Source organism: Octopus sinensis, linkage group LG6 (genome assembly GCF_006345805.1).
Source record: "Octopus sinensis linkage group LG6, ASM634580v1, whole genome shotgun sequence".
Lineage (NCBI taxonomy): Eukaryota > Metazoa > Mollusca > Cephalopoda > Octopoda > Octopodidae > Octopus > Octopus sinensis.
The window spans coordinates 105474968-105502724 of record NC_043002.1 but is presented as its reverse complement, the minus strand read 5'-3'; positions in this window follow the sequence as shown (position 1 = coordinate 105502724).

Sequence of the window (27757 nt, the reverse complement as noted above, 5' to 3'; positions counted from 1 at the left end):
CTGCTGCTACTGATGCTGCTGTTACTACTACTACTACTACTACTACTACTACTACTAATACTGCTACTATTACTACTGCTACAACTGCTACTGCTACTGCTGCGGCTACTACCACTACTAGTAATAATATTGATAATAATAACAATAACAACAACAACAACAATTATAATAACAAAGATGATAACTTTGGCACAGGGCCAGCAATTTCAGTGGACGGAGTAAGTCTATTACATCGGTTCCAGTGTTTTACTGGTCTTTATTTTATCGACCCCAAAATGGCATGCTTCATCTTGCTGAGAAATAAATCCCACATCTTCAAACCATCTCGAACGCTTGGCATAACAGACTGTCACCGAAAGTTCAAGTAAATGGGACGAGTCCCAGCATTGTGAGAAAGGAGTGGTTCACTTAATCCTGTGGATGATACGGTGCATCATTCAAGAACTCCTTGTACATTTCCATGGTATTTCCTTTGTAGAATACGGACTCTCAGGATCTTAGAAGTTGTAATAGTGGCAGTTAGTTGAGCCATTTAATTCAAATGTTTTCTCAGCCCTCAAAGTGTGCACCTTCCGTTCATCTAGCCAAGGACGGATCGCAAAACACCGCTCTCCACTCTTCACTCCGGATTCTCTTTATGGAGGATAGACTGTTCTTGCAATGTAACGTTTCCAATTACGTGCTCCAAAGTATGACGAGCGCCTGATTTTGAAATTTTCTATTTGCTAGACTAGTTTGCTTCACAGATTTTACAGAACCCTGGCAATACGCTTTTAGTACCCTTTCGTCGATGCCCCCACTTCTCCGCATCATTTCTCGCTTCACACTTATATCTCTAATACGAGTGTTGGTAACTTGTGTAGGTAGATCTATTTGTAACACTCCGCTAAACTATCTCTGCACTTCAATTCCGGTTTCAAACTCCAGAAGCATTTTAGAATAACTTTTTGTTGTTGTTTAGAGCTTATTCTCACTCCCTTTGTGTTTCTAATGGGTTAAACGTGAAAAGAAATGGAAATTAAATTTATCTGCGGTTACACAGCTGAGTATAATTTGCTTGGGACACCTTATATATGCGTGTTTGCTTTGCTCTCTCTCTCTCTCTCTCTCTCTTTCTCTCTCTACGTGTAATGATAATGCTGAACTAAAACACCTGAAGATAAGAAATATTTTCTATATATAAGGATTTAGCAAGAATGCTATGAACGACATAAAATGTATTATCTAGCTAGTTCAGAATATTAATATATTAAGTATCTCATACTTAAATCCAATTAACACACGAGAATAGTGGCTTCGCTATACAATATTGTCAGATAAAAATTGTCGAAGCAGACACATGTACGATTGTCGCATGAACACAGTGACCATATGAAAGCTACGATAATCAGGAAATATTACCACTGCTCTATGTTGGTCAGTGTTTTCCCTACCGCATTGTAGCGCCTGCATTGGATCGTGTACTTTTAAGTTCGGCTTCGTCTCTATATTCAGATGTCTAACGAAATTATTATTGTAACGTGATTTGATTTAATTTCGATATGTGTGTGTATATGTGTGTATGTGGATGAGAGTATTTGTCAGTGTGCCTATGCATTCAAAGTGTATATGCGTGTTAGTGTGTGTGTGTTTTATATATATATATATATATAACAAAGTGGAGTTGTAGGGTACCGCACGAGTGGAATTATATACGAAAGAAGGTTTGAAAATGTAATTTTAAAAGATGTTTATTTACTTAACCGGTTTCACTCTTTGGAAAAAGATTGTCAATAGTAAAATGTAAAAGTTTGGTTGCGTTAATTATTGGTTGTTATAAAATGCTACATTACATATATACAGTCTTTGGTAACAAGAAGATGTTAAGGACATAAGAAAGTTTAACAAGTTCCTTAAAATATTGGGCACAAAAGATTACAACATAAATAAACATTCTCAAGAAAATGTTAAAGATAGTTTCCAGAAGGAATTATAAAAAAGTTCTGTGGGATATTGGTATTGTATCTGTATATTCAAACACGCACAGAATATTGGTTGTCACAGTGTACTACAATACATATATATACATTCTTTGGTGACAAGAGCATGTTAAGAACATAAAGAAGTTTAACAAGTTCATTGAAATATTGGGCACGAAAGGTTACAACAAATATATACATTCTCAAGAAATATATATATATATATACAGATATATAGATAGATAGGCTTATATATGAATTACACACAAACACTCATAAACATATGTTGTAAGCAAAACTGTATAGAGATTCGTCTAAACAGGAAACGGAGTAAACACTCTACCATGCAGCTAAATGGAATTAACACCAAAGATGTCGGCCACCTCTTAATCAGGCGATTAAAAAATGTCACCACGATGTCACGTATGAAATCTATGAACAAAGACCTACACAATGGCATTCGTAAACAAGATTGTGCTGAAAATCTTCGTTTAAGTAACGGTGATGTGGATGCTGTATTCACGCATAAAATAAAACAAATCTCGTCAAAGATTCTTCTCCAAAACATCTGCAAGTTGTGATACAACTAACCACAAATATTTCATTTTGTATTTGGTTTTGTAAGATTCTTGATACGAAATCGTGTGTTGAAACAGATTTTGTGGTATTCTGTCTAACATATCTACTCACAAGGCTTTGGTCGGCCCGAAGCTATAGTAGAAGTCACTTGCCCGAAGCTATAGTAGAGGACACTTGCCCAGGGTGCGACGCAGTGGGACTGAACCCGAAACCATGCGGTTGGGAAGCAAGCTTCTTTCCATACAGCCACACATATCCGACGCGTTATCACCCAACTGAGATGGCCTTTTCTGGATGGGGGCAACTGCAGAAGACACCCAAGGTGACGCGCAACGGCATTGAACACGCAACCATCTAGTTGGAAAGCGAGCTTGTTAACCACGCAGCTACGTCTGTGCGGATTTCAAAAAAGGGATACAAAGAATATGACATTGACATGGTTGGACGCGCCAAAGATTTATTCTCTCAGAGTTGTCTTGGTTCAGTGATGGAATTAAGTTTGATCCTTTTCGTGGGTGACTCAGTCAGAAGGTTGTTTAATCACAAGATTATCCATTATGGAACATACCTGGCATTAGATGCACGTCAACCCGTCTTCAATAAGGTGAATGGGACTGCAGTGTATCTGATGTTACCCGCTTCTTTTCAAGAAGACATGTTATGATTTGGTGAAGATTTCGTAGCGATTTCTACCAGATCCAATGATAACAAAGTAACTTTGTAGTCAGCCATTTGGTGTTGGAATTGGTATAAGTTGCAAGTAGTAAAGCTAAGAAACTTCGGGTAGAAAATAAATAAATAAATAAATAAATGAATGAATGAAAGAATGAATGGGAACATTCTTAGAAGGCAGGATTTTATATCATTTAATATAGCAAGGCTATAGACTGTATATTGCATGACACGTTGCTAACTGTCGGCGGGAAATTATTAAATCGCGGTATTCGCTGTATGAGTGTAAGTGCATATGTGTCTGTGCGAGTGTGCGTGTGTTTATATGTATGTGTGTTTATATGTATGTGTGTGTGTGTGTGAAACGAAACGAAGCTAACTTTAGCTTTCGTCCCTCTTGTGTCGAAAAAACTTTGTTAGTCTGTGACCAAAGATAATGATTCTGTCCCCATTCTCGGGAAAATTATTGATCTTAATGTATAGATTAGAAGTAAGGTCTGTGAACAGGCAGAACCGTCACGGCATCGAGAAAACTGCTCAGTGCTATTCTGTTCAGCACGTTACGTTTGAGATCCAATGTCGCAAGGGTCAGCTTTGACTTTTCTACTCGCCATTAATCTTTGTCTCTACCATTTCATTGTTACTTATACATTATAGTTCTAGCGCAAAATCATTCCATTTCCTCAGTTTAATAGATTTTTTTTTATCTCAGTGTGAATTAATCTATCGTTTCTTCTTATCACTCACGTTTTTTTCGCTTTCGTCCCTTATCCCTTTTCATCATACTCTCTCACTCCTATTCCAATATTTCCCGCTGTTTCTCGTTCTCCATCAAGCTATTCTCACTTTCTTCTTCTTCTTCCGATCTCCGTACGAACATCTCAAATTCTATTTTCGTTTGCACGAGAAAAGGAAAATAGAAGTTAAATCTACAACCGAAATACGCCATTTATCTATTGTGAAGTTCTAATACTCTGTGTTTGTTAATTTCTGTTGTTTCATTCAAACCGTATGTCATTGCCCTTTGTGTTTTATGCTGTAAGACTATATAATGTCCTTTCTTTGGTCCTAGTGATATTTTGAATCACTGGTGTTGACAGAGGCGCGGTCAGCTGCTTTTCGTGTGCGCGACCAAACCCGGATAAGAAAGCGGATGAGGGTGTCTCATCGTCTTTATGCTTTCTTCGTTAATTATCGTTTACATCATTCCTCTATCATATACATCGCGCGTGTACACAGGCACATACACACACACAGACGCACACACACATACACACACACACACACACACACACACACCACACACACACACACACCACACACACACACACACACACACACAAAGACACACGGACACAAGCACACACACACGGACGGACACACACACACACACACACACACACAAAGACACACGGACACAAGCACACACACACGGACGGACACACACACACACACACACACACACAAAGACACACGGACACAAGCACACACACACGACGGACACACACACCACACACACACAAAGACACACGGACACAAGCACACACACACGGACACATACACACACACAAAGACACACGGACACAAGCACACACACACGGACACACACACACACATATATATATATATTGGAAGAAGGGATGGGGCGAAGGAGGGTATTCCTCTGCTATTCTCATAAGCGAGCTTTGCAAAAAGCCTACAATTGATGGGGTTCAGAAATATTTGCTGTCACTGAAAGCAGAAGAGGATGTCATGTACCCTAGGCATATGCATTACAACCATATGCGCTGATTATCTTGACAGGATGATCTCATATCAAGATAAACAACGCATGACCTTACAGGTGGGGCAGTGCTAGAATCCTCTTCAGGTCGAGTAGCTGATCCTGTTCACAAGACCTCTGACTAAGGGTTATTTAAGTGTTTCCAAGAGTGAATTCTTCAAGCCCACCAAACTTTGTCTCAACCTGTGGCTATGATGCTACTCCTACACCTGCTCGAAATTAGAGATGCCCACATCTTGAATACTTCAATTTTGAAGTATTTGCACTTTGACATTTTCCCAGTTTCTTTTTGGGGCTATATTTCGGCCAGAAGGGGACTGCAATGTTAATCAGTAAGCAAGTGTTTTGGTTTTTTCCCCCAACCCTTGATTATAATGTCTCGGCAATTTATCTTTTATGTCTTTGTCAGTTTGTACAGGCATAGCCCAGATGATTGTTGCTGGACGTTGTTGCACATTCTGCATTTGGTGTTAGAGCCTGTTTTCATTGCCTTTTCTTTTATAGTTTAATGTAAAGTATAGAAGCCATCTTATCATGGCTAACCACATTGGGTAGGGGTGTTACTGTAGCTTTATAGCCCCAAGAGATCTTCGTCTCAAGCTGGCTTTAGACACAATATCTGTGTCCTTGGAGTATTTGCAAAGGGAGGCCATCCCTTCCTCGCAAGCCTTTCATCGCTATCTGGTGGTTACCGCCCGTTGACGAGGGACAACAATCCCGAAACTAGTTCGAGCGTATCACTCAGGCTTGCGAGGAAGGGATGGCCTCCCTTTGCAAATACTCCAAGGACACAGATATTGTGTCTAAAGCCAGCTTGAGACGAAGATCTCTTGGGGCTATAAAGCTACAGTAACACCCCCTCCCCAATGTGGTTAGCCATGATAAGATGGCTTCTATACTTTACATTATCGAGCGATTACTGTTTCAATCTCATTCTGAGATTTAATTATGCTCTTTTATAGTTGTTTGTGGTCAAACATAGGTGGTCTTGTGCAGCGACAACCAGTCCTTCCGTTGCTGCTTCTGGTTCTCAGCTTCTAAGCTTCTCAGCCGTTGTTGGCTTTTACTTACGTTCCCTTCTTCTCTGTCAAGACTTGCAGTGTTTCGGCTATGCATTTCTTTTTCTCTTCTTTAGTATGTTTTGTAGTTGTTTTCATGCTGCTTGTTTTTGTCTCTTTGTCCAGTTCTGCCACGTTGTCAGGCTACCACGGTACTTTCTTCTTGTTTTCTATTTTGTAGCCTCCTTCTTTAAAGAGAAAAGCGTGTTATTTTCTTCGTGTTGTTTTATTACATATAATAGTCTTCCACTTTCTTCTTTTTCTTTTTCTTCTTCTTCTTCTTCTTCTTCTTCTTCTTCTTCTTCTTCTTCTCTTCTTCTTCTTCTTCTTCTTCTTCTTCTTCTTCTTCTTCTTCTTCTTCCTTTTCTCGTTGCTGTTGTTGTTGTTATTATTATTATTATCATTATTGAGTGAGAGAGCAGTTCATGCCATCAAAGTGACACTGGGGTAAAAAATACGAAGCCCAATATACCCATCATGACTACCCATCTGATAAGGGTACACCAGGCACATGCATCACAACCATATGTACGCGACATGGTGATCTCATATTAAGATAAACAGCACATGACCTTGCAGGTGGGGCCCAGTTAGAATTTTCTCCAGGTTGAGTAGCCCATCCCACTCAAAAGGTCCCTGAATAAGGGTTGTTTAAAGATGTTGAAAGAGCCACCCATGTTTCCAGAGGTGAATTATTCAAACCCCAAAGAATCCCTCTCAACACATGGCTATGATGCTCCCCCACTACTTATGCTCGTGATCAGAGATGCACATATCGTCAGCCACTAAGAGACATGCTCAACTGGTTAAGGTCAAACAACTGACAAGCAAATCTGTGGTATTGAGCAGAATATTTGCTGTAGCCCATCTTTTATACCAAGACAAAACAATGTACATGATGACACTTCCAATCAGTTAAGATCAGAAGCCATGAGAGCCACTGCCTGGAACAGCATTATTATTATTATTATTATTATCATTATTGTCATTATTATTACTTCCACCACATCATCATCACCATCATCATCTCCATCATTACCATCATCGTCGTCGTCATCATCATCCTCATCATCATCATCATCATCATCATCATCATCATCATCATTATCATCATCGTCATCATCATCATCATCATCATCATCATCATCATCATCATCATCATCATCATCATCATCATCATCATCATCATCAATAATCTTAGGAGTAGTATTCAATTTTACCTTACTCATTTTCCCACCTCCGCAGCTGTTTGTTATTCATAAACTATTGTTATTTGCTGTTGTTATTCTTTTGTTTTGTAGCTGTTTTTGTCTTCTTCTTGCTTTCTTGATTATTGTTGTTGTTGCTGTTTTGTTCGCTGATCAGGTTATAATGTTTGTTGTGATGTTCATATTTTTTTCGCCCACTTTCGTTGTAATCAAAATTACAACATCGCCGCACCTATATTTAGTTATGTATTTTGCTATTTTTAAGTCTTTTGTTCCAGCAGACATTGACCAAAAATTAGTCAAGTTTTACGCATTGTTCACCTTGATGTCATTGCTCTTCTTTATCGTTAGAGATTTGTCTGTCTGTGCGTCAATTCATCGCCATCTGTGTATGTGTTTGTATGGAAGCTCATATGCATTCTCGCGTGTGTTTATATGCGCAAAATCTGTTTTGTATAAACTGTGTGAATAGATGTTTATTACTCAATATAAGTGTGTGTATAAGAGAACGTGTGTGTGTATTGGAATGTGTGTTACCTCTTTCCCCAAAATGTTCATGTATTTCATGTGAACGCATATATATATATATATATATATAATCATAAATTAGGGTATCTACGAGATACCACCATGTTGAAAATAGTAGCCATGATCTGACTGTAAAACCACTTTAATTTTCCATATATCAACACGGAGAGAAAGTGAAGAGACAAGATGAAACTAGTCAAAAATTACTGAGAATTATCCAGTAATTACTGTCAGTAATTAAGTCAGATCATGGCTGCTATTTTCAGCATGGTGGTATCTCGTAGATGCCCTAATTTATAATTTTAATAATTATTACCTTTGAAGGTTATTTTTTCCATGCTGGCCACTTGATAATATATTATATTTCAAACTAACGACCTTATCCTTATATATATATATATATATATATATATATATATATATATATAATATATATATATATATATATATTAAATTAGAGATAAAACCACTATTAGGCAAATCAAACAGTGAAAAACATAAACCAATACATAGAAATAAAATTAATTAATATAATATTCAAAATATATAAAATATAAAATTCAAAATTTAAATTATTTAAATTATTAATTTATACTTATAAATTTACACACACATATATATATATATATATGTATATATATATATATATATATATATATATATATATATATATATATATATATATATATATTTTATTATTTTATCTTTATTATTATTATTATTTTAATTTTTTTTAAAAATATAAATATCAAAAAGTATTATAAGTTTAATATAAGATCACACGCTATATATGTAACATGTAACTTTATGTGTGCAGCTATTATATGCAAAATATTATATGTAAGATCATCCATTATGTTTATCCATATTGTGTTGAGGTTATTTCTTCCAGAGACTCTGTGTATAAGGGAATACGTGTGAACTTCAATGGGAATTGCATATTCCCCTGTGTTTTCATGTACTTTGCGAATGAATATCTTTTTATGTCTTCTAGAATATGTAAACTAACATGTTTGACACTCAGGCATTGGTTTACAGAACTATGCGTGTGTTTGTGTATCTTTTAGTCTCTTCTAACAATATATGTGTGTGTGTATGTGTGTATGTGATGTAGAAGATGTTTATGCCTGTGTCGTCTATGGTTTTAGTCTTATATATAATACGTTGTGTTCGTGTGCATTTGATGTGTTTGTCGGCTCATAGTGCCATGTTTATATTTGCATGTGTGGTATATACATACGCACACACATACACACACACACACATGTGTGTGTACATAGAATAATCTATACATGTTTTACTATTTCTTTAAGTGGATTCGAAATCATATACGCATCCATTGTAGCGTCGTTATCTTGAAACACAGAGACAGAAGCATTTTTACCAAGCTCTAGAAATATCCATGACACACACATAAACACATTTTCGCACCGGCGCATACACACACGCACACATATATACACACACATAATCACATGTACACAGACATTATTAGCTGAATGAACACTGTATACTACACTTAATATTATTTTACTGGACTTTGGTTGGCCTTGTTTCCTTCAATAATATTTTTTCTTTTTGTTTTTATTTCAAAATTGTTTTAATCGTATACAAATATATATATGTATGCGTGTATGTGTGTATGTGTGTGTGCATACGTGTGTGTGTATATGTGTGTGTATGTGTGTGTATGTGTTTCTGTATATATATATATATATATATATATATATATATATATATATATATATATAGATAGATATATAGACAGACAGACAGACAGACAGACAGAAAAAACAGACAGACAGACAGACAGACAGATAGATAGATAGATAGATAGATAGATAGATAAATAGATATTAAATATTTACTTTCCTTTCGTGCGTATGTATGTATTTATTTCATTGTATCACTTTGTGCATATGTGTGTGTATTTGTAAGCACGTGTATGTGTGTGTGTGTGTGTTTATGTGTGTGTAACTATTTGTATGGATTGTATGTGGGTATGTATGTATATGTGAATGTGTGTGTGTCTATGTGTGTCCCAATGCGTTTGAATTTGAGCATTATTTTATGAGTTCAGGTATTATTGTTCGATAGAAAATAGAAATTTAATTAAATATGCAAATAACCTTTCGCATTGATTTCCTTGTTTTTTGCTTCAGTTGGCTTCGATTAACGTTTTTTCTTGTGGTCGTCGCTAAATCTCTCCTCCCTTTGGTCTGCGCCACCACCCCCTCTACCACTATCGTTATCTCACTACATCACCACTGGTGCACTATATCACACAGTCACCATTGCCAACTCAGCACATGACCACCACACCAGACCCTCCCCCTACTGCTACCGCAAAATCCCTACAATCATTTAATCAAAATACAAACCCTTGCCACTACTCTACTCCTCCTCCTCCTCCTCCTCCTCCTACTACTACTACTACTACTACTACCAATTGTGACTACCACCACTACCACCTACAACAACAACTTCAACACCACCATGACACCACCACCACCACCACCACCACCACCATAACCATCATCACCACCACTAACAAGACCACCACACTGCAACATCATCCTACTACAAGAATACTACGTCACCACACGGTCACACTTGCACACTACGAGACTACCGGCTTCCTTCTGCAAGACGTCAATATCCTGCAACACAACAACAGTACGACGCCATGACATCATAACAAACCCGCCCACCCACCCCTCCACTGCACCAGCGCATCGATACACCATAGAAACACCAGACCATAACACTACAACCACCACCACCACCACCACCACCACCACCACCATCACCTTCAGCAAAACGTCACACCATCACAACTACAACACTATCACGCCACAACGCGGCCACGTTTGAAGAGTACAGGAGTACCTCAGCAAAGTACAACACATACCACAATGTCCCAGCTAACAACACAATCACACCATCAGAGCGTCACAGTGTGCAACAATAACCAACGCTGCAACACTGACCATGATACAACACCACTGCAATGCAAAATACGCCACTGCAACATCAGAACGTTGCAACAACATGACAACACCATAGCACAGCCCCAGACCTATGTCAATACCTCAACACTGCCTTACTGCGCCACACAATAAATATACTACAACATGGCGTCACCATCCTTTGGAATTTCCCAATAGAAAAATCGACTCCACTCGACCAGACATTGTGATCAAGGACTACCACGGAGGAACTTGTTTGTTAATAGATATGTCTGTCCCACAAGATCAGAATGTCTCAAGAAAGAAATACGAAAAGCTTTCTCACTATAAACATCTGCAAATTGAAATCCTAAAAATATGGAGGCTTAGTACTACGATAATACCAGCAGTAAGTGGTGCGTTTTAAATGATAAACAAGAGGATCTGAGAAGTATGTTAATATCTCTACCTCGGTGCACAACCATACAACCTCTATCACCAATATCAATACAACAAGAACTGGAGAATCCGCAGACGAACAGTAGACTTAACAAAGATGGCAGCTTAATTTTCCGTCGAATCTTAAAAAGAAAGGACGGTTTGAATACTAAAATTTAAATAATTGCGTATGCAAAATGATGGAATGGTCACGCCTGGAGTACTTTTTAGCGTAGTTCTCGATCGGTACGAAAATGGGAATCAACAACAACGCAAAACATAACATAATTAGTACAACTAACACTGTAATGAGGAACAGTTTAATAAAACAAATTACTTTAAAGAGGTCACTTTGAACCACAGCACAAACACTGAGTTCAGTTAAGCTTCTTATGCTACGTCGCTCTCCTCTTCTCTCTTTCTCTTCTTCACGTCTCCACATTTTCACAACTGTCTTCATCTACCTCTCAGCAGCCATTTCCAGTTCCATCGTTGGATAATATGACAAACCATGCAGCATGGAAAGTCCAACTGCATACATAAACTGGAATCACCAGCGATTTGACGAATTGATTCGCTTGGATAAAAGAGATGCAATCCGCGAGTTGGATGCAACAAATGGATTTTGACCTTTGTCCATTGCGGTAAGTGGTGGAAGATTTTGCGGATTGTAAAATGTATGGAAAACGGATAACGCAACAGTTGAGTTCCGATTTTCGGGAGGACAGCGTGGGAGTCTGCTCTGATCTGCTCGAACCCTTTGAAGTCGATGAAGACACGTTTTTTGCCTCCATCTAGGAACATGGAATACCAAATCCATGCAATAGCATAATACTTCTTCATGCTGATTTTGTGTTTATTTAATTATTTATTTATTCATTGATGTCAAGGGCATACTTGACTTTCAGTTCCTGGAAAGTAAATAAACTGTGAAGGGCGAGCAGGAAATTCAACCACTCAAGAACTTAAAGCCATTAAGAAGAGACGGGTCAAAATACTGCAAACCACTCACATTCGTTATGATGTTGCGTGACAACATGCACCTTTAGCAACAAATCAGGCAATCGCTAAAGTTGGCTAACTACCTGTGCAGCTCGAAGTGAGGTAACTAAAAAAGTAAATAAATATCAAGGATGTACGGGTATCAGTGCATTACGGCCGTTTCAAGCGGCTCCATTTAATCGATCAATGAAAGAATTACATCAATTTGAAATAAACCACTCTCGTCGCATGCAGACGATCATATAGATTTCTAACGGAAGGAATAAACCATTATTGTTTTAGCAAATTGTCATCAGTACAAGAGACTAGCATAATTACATTCTTTATGTATGCAGTTGAACTCTTCATGCTGCGTGGTTTAGCATATTATCGAATCTAATATTAGAATGATAATATAAATAACTTATATGTATGTGTGCATGGTGGGAGCCAAACCGGATATGACAGGAGGAAAGGGAGTGAGAAAAAGAGAGGGAGAGAAAAAACGGGAGAGGGAAAGATAAAAGAACTGGCTTGGTGCCTCAATTTAAGTACCTAATTCAACTGAGTCTTAATTATTTTATATATATATATAATATATATTAGAAGAAATGAGGTACTCAGAAATTCGGATGGTTTTATATTTACAGACATCTATTTGTATATTACATGTTTTTATACATCGATATAAGTTATATGATGTATAAAAACATGTAATATACAAATAAATATCTGTAAATATAAAAGCATCCGAATTTCTGAGTACCTCATTCTTCTAATATAAAATACCTGTACTTCATCTCCAAACCTTCTAAGATATATATATATTATATATATATATATATATATATATATATATATTATATATATATATATAATATATATATATATATATATATATAGAATAAAACTTTATATATAAAGAACGTGAAATACACGAATTGACGAACACGGAAAACAGACAGTCATTCAGAGCCTTCATTCTTCAGTCAGAAACCGATTCATCATGGCAAATTTCGGCTGTTTAATTCTGAGATTGGCTCCAAACGACCAGCCCCAAGGAAAAGCTAAGCTATGGGCATTAGATTTCCTTGGTAGAAGGAAAGAATGTGACAACAGAGACAAATAGGAAAACAAGAGACGAAGATAAAATTGGAAACAGTAACGAATAAAAACAGAAATGACAAGGGGCGTCTTACGACTTTGAGACAAAATGGGACAAAAACAATTGATCAGCAAGCGTGGAAAGCGATTACCTTTTCGGTAGATGTGACACGTGTAGAACAGGCGGCTGTCGCCAATGGAATGGCTTAGTAGCAGCAGGTTGCAATATATATACATAGCAGAAAGGATATAAACAGACTGAAATAGTTCCAGCATGGTCATATTCTAATCACTGACAATATTGTGGAACAGCAATAATTGAACAACATGGTTTAAATTCCTAGAGGAAAAATTTAAGTTACTTTTCTTTTTATGCTAAAGCTTTGAGTAAGATATTTCTCACTCCTCATCCTCGCTTGTTGAGTCATATTTCCTGATTGAGAATCGAAAGATGATCCAACATTTCTGTAGTCTTTAATGCAATTAGTTTCATTCATTCTCTTATAATGACGGTGCTGTGGAGATTTGTGTTAGAGTGTGTTTGTGTGTATCGTGTAAACATGTACTTATCGATAGCAGCATGAAATGTCCAAGTGGTCGAGGCGAATTTGAACCCAGGAATCAAAGAGACGTTTAAATAAACACTACAGGGCATTCATCTTGACACCTTGTCGAATCTAATGTTAGAATAATAATATGAATAACTTACGTGTGTGTGCATGGTGGGAGCGAAACGGAGTATGACAGGAGGAGAAAGAGAGAGAAAGAGAGAGAGGGAAAGACAAATGGGAGAGGGTGTGAGGGAGATATACAGAGAATGCCGGAGGAAAATAATGGGAGAAAACTATATATACAATGTTTACATATATAAAATATACAAACATTGATATATACAAAAATAGGAAGAAATAAAAAAGACAGAGAAGGTAACGAAGAAAGAGAGAGTGTGAGTGAACGAGAGAGAGAGAGAGAGAGAAAGAGAAAGGGAGAAAAAGAGAGTGAAAGAGAGGTTGGGGAGGAAGGACATTATAAAAGGATTTGTAGGTTGTCATAAATTCGGAAATCAATGTGACGAGTCTAGTGCGGTGCTTTAATATACCGGAAGTAAGATACTTCGAAATTTAAAGTGTTTCACTAAACAGTTCTTACTTTTTAAGTGCTAACCAAAGTGCTTTTCTATTATAATACTTTAACAATACCAACATCAACAACAACAACAAGCCAGGTAACAGTCATGTGGTCGTTGGCCCTACTAGAAATAGAAGCTAAATTCATACAAGTCACGTTTTGTGGACGTAGCAAATGTAAGAAGAGTGTATATTACAGGCCTGGATACGTAAAAATATGGGGTGTTTATTATGAAAATGCTCAACAAACATGATATAATGGCAAACAGCCATACTGAAACTGCAAGATTAAAATAAAATTAATCACTTCTTTGAATTCTATAAAATGCAGTTTTGATGATTTCTCTCAAGGGGACAACAGCTGCCGACGATTCGTCCCACGAGGGTCGTACACTGACTTTTGGAGGGACAAACAAAAGTACCTATTGATCTTTTCTACTCTATGCAAAAGGCCCGAAATTTGGAGAGAGGGGGGGGCAGTCGATTAGATCGACCTCAATAGGCAACTGGTACTTAATTTATCAAACCCCGCAAGGATGAAAGGCAAAGTCGACCTCGGCGGAATTTGAACGTAAAGACAGACGAAATACCTCTAAGCATTTAACCTGGTGTGCTAACGTTTCTACCAGCTCGTCGTCTTAGAGTACCTAATAATCGACATGCCAGGAGGTCAACATATTATCTTGAAAGAAAAGAAAGATTGATAAATAAGGAGACCGGAGAGTTGAGAGCGTGAAGATGTGGCAGCTACGAGAGTCATCGCAGCATTGGCTTCAATATGATCCAATATGAAGAATCATCTGAAAACTCCACAAATACCCTACAATCTAGGTGTATTGCAAAAAATCGGCTATACTTGGAACTACACGCACATTTCGTAAAGTACAGTCTGTCTGAGGGAAGCATTATCATGTATATTTTATCTTTTTATAAAAGATGGGCTACAGCAAATATTCTGCTCGATACCACTGAATTGCTTGTCAGTTGTTTGATCTAAACTAGTTGTGCATGTCCCTTGGTGACTGACGATATGTGTATCTCTGATCACGAGTGAGAAGTACTGGGGGAACAACATAGCCATGTGTGGAGAATAATTCTTTGGAGTTTGGATAATTCACCTCTGGAAACATGGGTGTTTCGTTCAAAAAACTTATTCTACAACCTTTATTCAGAGATCGTTTGATCGGGATGGGCTACTCAACCTGAAGAAAATTCTAACTGGGCCCCATCTGCAAGGTCATACGCAGTTTATGTTGATATGAAATCAGCATGTTGTACACATATGGTTGTGATGCATGTGCCTGGTGTACCCTTATCAGACGGGTAGTCATGATGGGTATACTGGGCTTTGTATATTTTACCACAGTGTTACTTTGATGGCATGCACTGCTCTCTCACTCAATAATAATAACAACAATAATAATAATAATTATAATAATAATAATAATAATAATAATAATAATAATAATAATAATAATAATAATGGCTCTCATGGCTTCTGATCTTAACTGATTGGAAGTGTTATCATGTACATTGTTTTGTCTTGGTATAAAAGATGGGCTACAGCAAATATTCTGCTCAATACCACAGATTTGCTTGTCAGTTGTTTGACTTTAACCAGTTGAGCATGTCCCTTAGTGGCTGACGATATGTGCATCTCTGATCACGAGCAGAAGTAGTGGGGGAGCATCATAGCCATGTGTTGAGAGGGATTCTTTGGGGTTTGAATAGTTCACCTCTGGAAACATAGGTGGTTCTTTCAACATCCTTAAACAACCCTTATTCAGGGACCTTTTGAGCGGGATGGGCTACTAAACCTGAAGAAAATTCTAACTGGGCCCCACCTGCAAGGTCATGTGCTGTTTATTGATATGAGATCACCATGTCGCGCACATATGGTTGTGATGCATGTGCCTGGTGTACCTTATCAGACGGGTAGTCATGATGGGTATACTGGGCTTTGAATGTTTTACCCCAGTGTCACTTTGATGGCATGCACTGCTCTCTCACTCAATAATAATAATAATAATGATGATGATGATGATGATGATGATGATGATGATGATACTACTACTACTACTACTACTACTACTACTACTACAAAAATAATAATAATAATAATAATAATAATAATAATAATAATAATAATAATAATAATAATAATAATAATAATAACAATAAAGAGCAATTATATGCATTGATACATGGAACACAAGTAATCCCAGGGTGGTTGACCAAAAGAGGAACAATTTTGTGTTTGAAGGATGTATGGAAATGAAATGCTACCGTCCCAGTAAAGTATAAATTGTAACGATCCGAATGAGTTAGGGGTTCAGAGTTCGGAGTCGAGTGAATTTCGTGTTAGCTCGCAGTGAAGTCGGAAGATGTCGGTTATTTACTTCACGAGGAATATTGATCGTTGGTTTGTAAAGAGATTTGTAAGTTGGTTACGTTGTTTTTGTCTGGTTATTTTCTGTATTGTACGTAACAAACTACGTTACAATACAATTACATGCCAATATTTTGTCTTCCAATTAATATTTAGGTTTCTGTCACAAGGGATTGAGGAGAATTGTTAAAATTTCTTGATAATAACATTTTCCCAACGGAACAAAAAGGTTGTAAGAGGAGATGCCGCGGTAGCAAACAACAATCATTGATAAACAAAATGGTTATTCAAGATTGTAAGCGAAGGCAGACAAATTTGGTCACCCTGGGCGACAGGAGAAGGATTTGTCAAGGAGATAGATTATCTCCGTTTGCTTTCTGTATTTTGCATGATCCCTTTGAACTTGGTACAAAGAAAAATAAACCTGGTATTTCAGTTAAAGGGAAAATCTCCAAGAATCAACCATCTCCTCTACATGGATGTTTTGAAGTTGTATGGTAAGGATGAGGTACAACCGAATTCCTTGGCGAACACGATTCACTGTTTTAGTTCTGATGTTAAGATGGAATTCGGCCTCGAGAAGTGTGGTATAATAAGTCTGAAGAGAGGCAAGTTAGAGTCCCTGCCAGGGATAGAATTATCAAATGGTGAAGTGATGAAACGAATTGAAAAGGAATGCTATAAGTACCTTTGTATACTAGAGTTCAATGAAATCATGGAGAAGGAAACGACTGAGGATGGAATATTTTCGAAAACTGAGATTAGTGGTGCCCTCAGAATTAATTGGATGAAATAAAATTCAAACTGTATATACAATGGTGATAGCATCACTTCGGTATGGAGCTGGGAAAAGAAAGAACTGTTGAATATGGATACGAAGAGAGGAGAAACGTTGAAAGTGTGTGGAGCCTTCCACCTTCAGAGTGACACCGATAGGCAGTACTTGTCCAGAAGAAAGGGTGGGAGAGGTTTGATCTGTTGCCAGGATTGTGTTGAAGCAGAGGTAAACAGCTTAAAAGTTGGTGCGTAAAACATGACGTGGAACCGTTGCTGGAAAATGTGAGGAAGTTGCGCATCATTGAAATCGATAACTGTGTTGAGAAAGAGAAATTTAAAGAAAATCAGAACTCAAAGAGAATGGTATTGAGAATGGTATTATTCAACGATAAAAGACATGTGCGTTCAGTTTGCAAGAGATACGAAATTCAAGACAGATACAGAAGACTGGTGGTTATGGATGCAGATAAGTGACCTGAAGTTCATTACAGAAACAATTATTTGCGCGGCACAAGAAGAAGAGATGAGGACAAACTATGTGAGGTGAAGACTTGATAACAGAAATGAGAACTACATATGTAGAATGTGTGACGAGAGTTATGAAACGAAATGGCACATGATTAGTGAATGCCCGAAATTGGTACAACGTGAATACAGAAAAGGATATGCCAATGTGGCAAGAATGGTACATTGGAATCTGTGAGAAAATTACGGTCTAGAAAGATTAGAGGTGTCGTAGGAGCAAATCTCAGAAGGAGTTATTGAAAATAAAGATTGCAAAATCTTGTGGGATCCAATGATTAAGTGTGACCATCCAATTAGATATCGGAAACCTGATAATGTTGCAGCGAACAGAAAAGATAAACATGCCTGATAGTCGACCTAACATCTCCCAGGGACAACAGTATCAAAGAAGAAGAGGGAAAAAGTGAACAACGAGGACGATTTCAAGTGGGGAATACGCAGGTGGTTGGTAATGAAGAGTGTGGACGTGATAGCAGTTGTAATTGACGTGCTTTCGAAGCATCAGTACTTAATTACCAACATGGCCAAAAAGATGGGTGCATTTATAAAGATAGAACCCCTACAAAACTCATCACTGTTTGGAACTGCAAGAGTTCTCCACAGCATGATCAGTAAACAAGATCCACCTTAACCTGCTGGCTGTGGACAGCTGACACTTTCCATCATACCCAGCAAAAAAAAGGCTAAATAATAAAGAACAGATAGACAATATATATATATAAGTGTGTATGTGTGTGGTGTGTGTGTGTGTGTGTGCGTGTGTGTGTGTGTGTGAGTGTGTGTGTGTGTGTGTGTGTGTGTGTGTGTGTGTGTGTGTGTGTGTGTATACAAAACTAAATGGCCCATTCATGCAGCACACCAAGAATGCTGAGAGTAAAGATCGCTAGCTCTGGTTTATGTACTGGTACTTGGCTCGAGAGACAGAAACGCTAAGCATAGCCGTTCAGAACACAGCTTGTAAAGGCAACAATCGACAAAACTCAAATAATAAATGTAAAGTCTACAGGGAAGTATCAATCACATTTTGAATGAGTGCAATATACTAGCACAAATGGAGTATAAATACAGATATGACTGTGTAGGGGGAAATATTTTGAGATATTAGCCGAGTGTATGGTTTCGAAAACAACAGAAAATTGGTATGAACATGTCCCAGAGGCAGAGATAGAAGATGAGAATTAGAGGAATTTCTGGGATTTTGCCATACAGATTAACCATAGTATTGAACGAAAAAGGCTGATACAATAATAGAGAAAAAATTTAAGTTCATAGATTTTACAGTCCCCTCTGATTATACTTAAATTATGATTGTATTTAATATATAATTAATGTTGCAAATACCTGCTAGTTTCTCACCTTATGGGATGGTGTCAAGTATTAAAAACACCATTGTCTAATAATACGGATTTATAAAGGCTTTCTTGAGGTAAGAAACAATAGCATATGAAACAGTAGTATATTAATTATAAAGGAGGTTTATAAATGCTATAGACATCCATACATAACAGTAATAGAGGTTTGTATTGATATAGACATACAAACAGGCAAAGATTCCATTGCTAATTCTATTACCAATAACTAGTGTGATAGTGAAGTATATTAGATGAGATAAACATTCAAAGACAGAAAAATAACACCGGCATTGGTTATTGATTATAGAATGGAAACGCTTGTATTGCAGTTAACATATTTTACTTTTAAAGTCCATAAACACAACTTCAAAAAGAAATTCTCCATTCACCTAATTAAGCCTAAATTAACTGATATTGGCAAATTAGTAAAAACATATTATTATATAAAATAATTCCTTCCAAAACGGAAAATAGCTTCAATGCTACGACTGTAAACTAACACACAATACAGAGAGAAAGAGAGAGAGAGAGAAAGAGAGAGAGAGAGAGAGAGAGAGAAAGAGTGAGAGAGAGAGAGAGAGAGAGAGAGGGTGGGAGGGTGGTTTACATACAAAACCAATAAAACAAAATGTTTGTTTCTTCAATATGATGTACATGAATATTACTCGACAGTAACTTTAACTTTATTTATATTCTGAACGTTGCTAGATTTTTTACATTTGAATAAATAACATAGCAATAAAAATGATGGTGCATACAAAGAAGCGAATATGCATTATGAGAACTGGAAGGGTTTTATAATCATCGAGATTTTGATATAAGTATGAGTGATCAAGTTTCTACAAAGACAAGTGATATAATAGAAATATACCAATTATAAACTTAAGTAAAGTGCTTGATGGAAGCTCTTACCGAGATAACGACCTTCTGCTTATGTGCACTCTTAAAAAAAATGAGAAAAACCTCCAGTTTTTTTTTAATCTATAGATTTAAAATTAATATCGACAACAATGAAGTGGTTATCAATTTATGAGATGCTTATTGAACTTAAACAACGTTTTTGTTGTCCAAACTCCAGACCAGAAACGAAAAGGAAAAAAATTCTTCCACATTATTTTCACAGACTTTTCAGACGTCATAGAAATATTAATTAACTAATAATGAACTAATGAACAACAGAATTTTGAATCATAGAATCCTCAAATAATTACAACAAAGCCTTAGCCAAAGGCGGATACAAACAATTATATAATTTACAAAAAAATCGCACGCACACACACCACACACACACACACACACACACCACACACACACACACACACACACATACACACACACACACACGTAAACTCACATATGATGCAGCTAAAATGTTTTAGCAAAGAGACGTTGGCCCATTTACCGAATTCGGAGTATCAAAGTTTCCTTTCTGAAACGTTAAATCTTTAGGACATAACTATGGTTTCGCTAATTGATTTCAACTCGTACACAGCCATTTTGGATTTCTGCTCTCCTTGATGTTTCATTTGAGACTTTTCTTACACTCCTCTACTCAACACTCAGAAGTGAATCAAAGCAGCATAAATATCACAGAGGTGTTTACAAATCTATATACATGTATTTAGAACTCAAATCATAATTTTGTATTTTTTTTTACCTCAATATTACACAATTTGTGACTATCGGTTTCACGTTTTACGGATTTCATACAATCTTTATAATAATTTAAATCGCATCATAGAGAGCGAAAATGGCTGAATAATGATAGCGTTAGAATACTAATGCATATTGTTGGTAATCGCCGACCCGCTTATTTTTCTGATATATCTTAAAGAAAAGTATAGAATTCTTTTTTGGAGAATACAGGAATGCATTTCGTTAAATTTACATTTGTCAGGTGATATGATTTTATATTTTTATTTGTGAGGAAAAAAAAAATCAAAAGTTATTGGGTTTGGAGATGGAGGTTTTATGAAACAATATATTACTTTTTTTCTGTTCATAAGCCTTGCTATATTATAATGTGTCTGACCGTCATTTTACAAAGACTGTGCGTATTTTCATTAACTTCAGTCCACGCATCTCCCCAGGTTTTTGAAGGTGTATTAATGCTTATTAACTCCTTCCTTAAATACATTTGCAGTTAGACTCATACAATCTCTGAAATCTGAATAATCACCAGTAAATAGTTTGTACAATATGCTATAGATTTCAAAAAGACATAATTTATTTAATGGATAATTTACGGTGGTTGAAACTCATATATAAACGGGAAGTATTCGATCTAGATGGTTGGTGAAGTTTTTTTTTTCTTGCTTTTTACGTTTGATATGTGCTATTTCTGTGACAAAATTTTATGTTCAGCTGAAGCTAAATTTAATATTACTTTCATTTAAAATTTTATACTATTTATGAATCTTCGGAGACTAGAAGTAAAAGAAATATTTAGTGCTATTTGTAAAAATATTTTAAATCATCTAACGGCTGGAACCCAAATAGTCGCGTAAATATATTATTTCACGCTATAAAAGAAAAAAAAAAAATCTTTAGTTTACGTGAATAAAAAAAAAATCTTTATTTTTGTCGTGATACATCAAAAGGACTAACTGGTTTATAGAAGAATGTTTTCTCTACATCAAAAGGTTCTACATTGTAATACGCTTGTTCAAGGTAGATTTTTTTATATAATTTATCGCGTATATAAATAAGAAAATATTTTTTATTTCTTTGATTGCTTGAAAATCAGTAAAACGTGAAACTAATAGTTGCAATCTATGTAGTTTCAACCTAAACGGATATATACATGTGTTTGTATGTGTGTGTGTATATATATATATATATATATTTCTTTGTGTGTGTGTGTGTGGTTAAGAGTATGCAAGTATACGTTATCCCATGGGCACAACCTAAGTTTCGGCAGTTTACCACCGGATTCCGATGGTGAAAGAAAAAGGAAACACCAAGTAACAAACACACGTAAAAACACACACCAAAACATACACACATACGCATACATTACACACACACATACATACATACATACATACATACATACATACATACATACATACATACATACATACATACATACATGCATACATACATACATACGTAGATACATACATGCATCCATCCATACATAGGCACGCATATACATAGAGGCAGAATATCAAAAACAAACCGAACGAAAACATATAAATATAGGAAACGCTAGAGGAAGATCTTGAAAACCATAATCTTGAGATTACGCAATGCCACGTTACACAAGGGAAATCTTATACATTATGTATTCGTTATGAAGCAAAAACATGGCTTGCAGCAGCAATGCATATTCTATAAGTCAGATATTTTAAATCAAAGTTCTTTATTTGTTGGATGAATATTTTACTGGTGCTGTTGCTGTTGTTGTTGTGTTGTTGTTGTTGTTTGTATCTTGTGGTGAATTTACTTAACAATTATTTCAAGAATACCTTAACTGCTTCTAACTGAATCGATCATGAGTCGCAATGACCCAAAGGAAAGGAAAGAATTTATGGAGAAAGAAATCGGATAAAATATTCCATTGGTGGAGAGGTCGTCGTCGGAGCAGCGGACTAAATGCATTTGTGGCAGAAATTATGTAGCTTTCTTTTAGCTTTTTATTATTTTGTTGTTCTTTCTTGTCTTTTTAATAACCGAAAACGTTGTTGTTGCTTAGCTACTGGTCAACGAAGATTCAGAGAATATTGGGCAAAGAATTATCGTCAATTATTATTTCGTATTTTCCCAAGTCACAGTGTACCTAGGATCACATCATTGAATGTATCCTTTTCTGAGTCAGTGGTAAGTGATAATATGAATATTTGTCTGCTGGCTCTAGCAGGAAGAATGAGAATGGTGTCGGTAAATGTTGTTAATCACCATATTTGTCCAGATCGTTGATCAAGATATTAAAATAGTAAATTTTGTCTCGGCCAGTGTCCAGTAAGAACCAGCTGGCCTATGATCGAAAGCGTTCAGTTTGCGACGAGATGAATGTTTAGTGATGTCGTTGACTCCATTCAGAAATGTTTCATTTCCTTTCATAGATGTTATGGGACGCTTACAGATTTTTGTATATGATTTCGTCCTTTTGTGGCAGTATTACCGGCGGGAACTTTCGGTTGAAGATAAACTCTACAGGTAGGAGAGAGTCACCAGGTGAAGCTTTCCGAGATGCGTGCAGAGCGGAGAATACCTTACAGCTATACATGGGCAGTGCACGAGCATTGCTGAATGGTGGAGTGCCTCGACCATTCGTTAAAATGTTTTTCTCTTCCTGTTGGCTATAGTGAGATAGGTTGTTGGTATTATTATTATATAAGGCGGCGAGCTGGCAGAAACGTTAGGACGCCGGGTGAAATACTTAGCGGTATTTCGTCTGCCGCTACGTTCTGAGTTTAAATTCCGCCGAGGTCGACTTTACCTTTCATCCTTTCGGGGTCGATTAAATAAGTACCAGTTACGCAGTGGGGTCGATATGATCGACTTAATCCGTTTGCCTGTCCTTGTTTGCCCCCTCTGTGTTTAGACCCTTGTGGGTAGTAAAGAAATAGGTATTTCGTCTGCCGCTACGTTCTGAGTTCAAATTCCGCCATGGTCGACCTTGCCTTTCCTCCTTTCGGGGTCGATTAAATAAGTACCAGTTGCGTATCCAATGAGCTGCCCCCCTACTTCCAAATTTCGGGCCTTGTGCCCAGAATAGAAAAGATTACTACTACTACTACTACTACTACTACTACTAGTAGTAGTAGTAGTAGTAGTAGTAGTAGTAGTAGTAGTAGTATTAGCAGTAGTAGTAGTAGTAGTAGTAGTGAATCGATGATCGTCGGGTTCCTTTCTGAAGGATAGCCGAAACATAATGAGAATATACATTCTACTCATTTTTTATACCTGTTTCTTCTCGTCTCAATACCAACCTCTCAACCTTTTTCTGACAATGAGATCCTGGATTCGGAGATGCCTGACACAGAATGGAGGCCACGTTTGCATGCGTGAGTGCTCTGTGTTTCTGTTGAGGCTTTTGTAATTTTAGATAGAGCTCCTATTAACGTTATAGTTATGTCTATTTTTGAGGCGTCAGATACTCTTACAACCGCTCTTTCTGTTGTTGTCACTCTCTCTCTCTCTCTCTCTCCCTCTCTCTTTATCTATCTATCTCTCTCTCTCTCTATATATATATATATATATATAAACATAGTAAATAGGGTAATAAAAAAAAATTATTATTACCAGTGACCTGGCACAAAAGACGAATTTGTCATTAGACTATACGTTATTCATATATAAATACATTAAAAGGCTTCTAAATGAAGAAGCGAGTGCTAGATATCCCCTTTTTGTGTATCTAGCACTCGCTTCTTCATTTGGAAGCCTTTTAATGTATTTATCTATCTCTCTCTCTCTCTCTCTCTCTCTCTATATATATATATATATATATATATATATATATATATAATAAGGGAAAGAAAAGTTACCGCGTGACCTAATGACCAGGAATTTCATACACTATCACTCATCTTCCTAATGCACGAAACTCTCGGCCCTCAAGTGTCTCTTTAGCTTCAACCGATTATTAATAACAAATAATATATATACTCATTGTTTTCAGTTCTGCTCTCCTGTTCACATCACCAACATTTCTATATAAACTCATCCATATAGGCGCACGGATGTATGTGTGTGCATCTATGTGTGTATGAGTAATTAACCCCTGTACATCCACCCCCACTTCACCCTCTACCTCTTTATCTATTCTTCTCTCTATCTCTCTGTAACTATTGATTCCTCTTCCTTCTTACTACTTCTGGCAGTCTCTTTTCTCCCGCCTCTCCGTTTCTTTGTTTATTTCTATCCCCGCCCCGTGTATTACATACAACCCCACCTCACCCACAAACACTACTAATATCTCTATATCTTTCTCAAAACCTTACCCCCTCATTAATATCCCCTATCATTTCTTTCTCTTGCTCCCCCCTCTATGATTCCCATCCGCTTCCCTATCTCGTCCTAGTTCACTAATCTCTATTCTAACATCTAGAATTACACTCCAATGTCACAGTGATCTGTCGACTGCTAACTTATTGATTTTGTCATCGGAAGACTTTCGAAAGAACTACCAAATCTTAAAGAACCGACCTAAGGTGGAGTAGATTTTCAGCATCATCGCAGTAGTGTCCCACTTGAGATCTGAGTCAAAAACGGCTCAGATTTCCTGCTTAATCACTTCGAGATAATTAGTTAGTTCATTAATTACTTGATTTATAAACTAAAATAGCAATTAAATTAGCGTTGACATATATAGCATAAGGAGCATCAAATAGCTACCTAGAAATAATTATATAATTAAACAGTTAAAGAGAGATCGGGAGTTAGACCGAGCGATAGCTGCGTTATCGTTAATATATTAAATTGCACGGCGAAGATAACCAGAAATGTTTATGTGATAACAAACAACACCAGCAACAATCACTAATCATATCGTTTCTGTTATATTATCTATTACAACGTTCGATTTGTGAGAGCGTTCGTGCCTTCGATTGTTGCACGTTAGATATATTTCTTTATTACCCCACATGGGGCTAAACATAGAGGGGACAAACAAGGACAGACAAAAGTATTAAGTCGATTACATCAACCCCAGTGCGTAACCGGTTCTTAATTTTTCGACCCCGAAAGGATGAAAAGTAAAGTCGACCTCGGCGGATTTGAACTCAGAACGTAGCGGCAGACAATGGGTTTTTGTTTTTGGTATATGACATATAATAATCATGTTAACTATCTTAACTAATTTTCTATGCAGATGACGTCCCTGGCTTGCTCCTTTTTTAAATCAATGACGCTTGCGAGAGTAACATATAGTGATGGTGATGATATTGATTATCTTGTATTTTTCACGTGGTCATCAGATGAGGGGGACAGTAGAAGGACAGGTTACGATTTGTGCGCCGGTCGACAATCAATTAATTCTATTACTAATTAACTTAAACCCACACCTTTCTTATCAGCGACATCTCTCGTTTATATCTTCGTACAATGCTTAATTTAGTTCAAATTATTGGCCTCTGGTTATGTAATGCGGATGATTTTAATAAGAATGGCACTCCGTCGGTTACGACGACGAGGGTTCCAGTTGATGCGATCAAGGTAACGACCTGCTCGTGAAATTAACGTCTAACTGGTTGAGCACCCAACAGACACGTGTATCCTTAACGTAGTTCTCGGGAAGATTCAGTGTGACAAGGCAGTCCCCTTTGAAATACTCATTTTTTCCAGCTGAGGAATTGGAGCAATGAGAAGTAAAGTCTCTTGCTCAAGGTCACAATGTATTGCCGGGATTTGAATTCACGACCACTAAGCCATGATGCCTTCACGAATAAGAATGAAATGGCGATAATCATGATAAGCTATGGCAAGCAATTTTAAGATTTCCTTGGTATTCGATTAAAAATTCATTTGTCTGATCTGACGTGTGATTATCTCCCTTACAATAATTGGCCACCATGTCACACCACATATTTGAAAGATGTTCTATTCTTCTAGTTGAGTTCAACGAGATACTGTAATTTACGCTACACTCTCGTGAAAACACTATTATTGTGTCAGTGTGAGCCACCAATCGAAATTAGATACACATTACGATTCTGCATTTGGTGAGTTCTAGCTACTTTTATCCTTGATATAGTTGTTGTTAGTTTAAAAAATAATGAAACCGGGAAACCGGGCCCATGGGCCTGGTTAGGCTTTAAAAGGACGCATTTATTATTTTATATATATATATATGTGTATATATATATATATAATAATAATAATAATAATAATAATAATAATAATAATAATAATAATAATAATAATAAATGCGTCCTTTTAAAGCCTAGCCAGGCCCATGGGCCCGGTTTCCCGGTTTCATTATTTTTTAAACTATATATATATAGATAGATAGATAGATAGATAGATAGACAGATAGATAGATAGATAGATAGATTGATAGATAGATGATAGATAGATAGATAGATAGATAGATAGATAGATAGATAGATAGATAGATAGATAGATAGATAGATAGATAGGTTGATGCACAGTTAGACATGATATTTTAGTCGCATTGTCAATAATGACAATATATTTGTATTCTAGATAAACGGCAATGTAAATATATAAATGAATGAATGAATAAATAAATAAATAAATATATCTACGTTTATATTTAAATACGAATATTTGCATCTTGTAATAGAGTTTGAAGTGAACAATACGGAAAAGAACCGCAAAAAACAGAATGATTTTTCGGTTCAGTATTTGATTTAATAGTA